Source organism: Synchiropus splendidus, chromosome 6 (genome assembly GCF_027744825.2).
Source record: "Synchiropus splendidus isolate RoL2022-P1 chromosome 6, RoL_Sspl_1.0, whole genome shotgun sequence".
Taxonomy (NCBI): domain Eukaryota; kingdom Metazoa; phylum Chordata; class Actinopteri; order Syngnathiformes; family Callionymidae; genus Synchiropus; species Synchiropus splendidus.
In genome coordinates, this window is record NC_071339.1 from 27,684,911 (window position 1) to 27,686,031 (window position 1,121).

The 1,121-nt window shown below is 43.7% G+C and overlaps 1 long non-coding RNA gene across 1 annotated transcript; it reads left to right on the plus strand.

Moving 5' to 3' along the window:
• Positions 1-401: 401 nt before the first annotated feature.
• LOC128760031 (uncharacterized) lies at positions 402-882 on the plus strand. Its single transcript, XR_008414776.1, has 3 exons — positions 402-544; positions 664-741; positions 819-882. It is a non-coding gene; the product is annotated as an uncharacterized LOC128760031 (long non-coding RNA).
• Positions 883-1,121: the final 239 nt, after the last annotated feature.

Below are 1,121 nucleotides of genomic sequence, written 5' to 3' on the forward strand. Positions count from 1 at the left end.
TGATTTTACTAATTGTAATGTGGTTTAATGACAGTATACACTAGTGATTTACTATTTGTTTTTACGCTTTAAATGTTGATCCTTAGTAGATCCCTACATTTACACTCTGTTTATATTAATATCATATTAACTGCTATCCGAGGTCTTGCTTCTAGATTGTATTTACATTTGTATTGTTGTCGGTATTCTGTTTCAGCTCTCCCCTCTGGGTCTTGGCCTTTGTGGGAGACATCGACGCCGGTTTCCTCAGTACCTCTGGATCTACTATCCGGACCGTTCCCTGCTGAAGACTCGACGTCGGCATCTGGGCTATCCGCACCTCCACAGCCACCGTCGCCGACACCATCAGCACAGCCAGCAACCACAGACAAGCCGCGGACATCGCCCCGGATACCAAAACAAAAAGAAAGAAATACTTGTGTGTGTGTGTGTGTGTGTGCTTGAAAAGATCACCCGGAACCCGGAAATCAGACACGACCGGGAAGTCATCCGGACCCTGTGGATGCTGATCATTCATTGAACGGGTCGCTCCAACTGTTCAACGGTGAGAGCAAAACATTCAGTTCAATAAAAAAAAGTATTTTAACCACAGTCTGTCGATGTATTTTATATTTAACTACCTATGTTTTTTGTTTTATTCAACGCCTGTGCGTATGAAAACAGACGATCAGTCAGAGGTCGAAGGAGTAGGGCACCCGCTCGTTGATTCTTTAACTCACCAGACGCCTCAGCTGATAGGAGGTGGGAAAAAACATTTTGGAGTGATAGTTTACGTTTCACTGCTGTATTTATTTATTTATTTTTTCACATGAAAACAGATACAAAGACAACGAGCACGCCACACCTTCTACCTGTCGCTTCAACACCAACACCAACACCAACGTAAGATACGAATCTCAATTTTTTTCAACACATCTCTACCGTTCAGTATCAGTTGAATGGTTGTATGTTCGCTATTGTGTGTGTGTGTGTGTGTGTGTGTGCGCGTACGTGCGTACGTGCGTGCGTGCGTGCGTGTGTGTGTGTGTGCGTGTGTGTGTGTTTTATCTGTAATGCGGTTTGTCTATGTTCCGGCTATGTGCTTTTAGACGGTGTCATTTTACTATTGAAGGTGTTTGAGT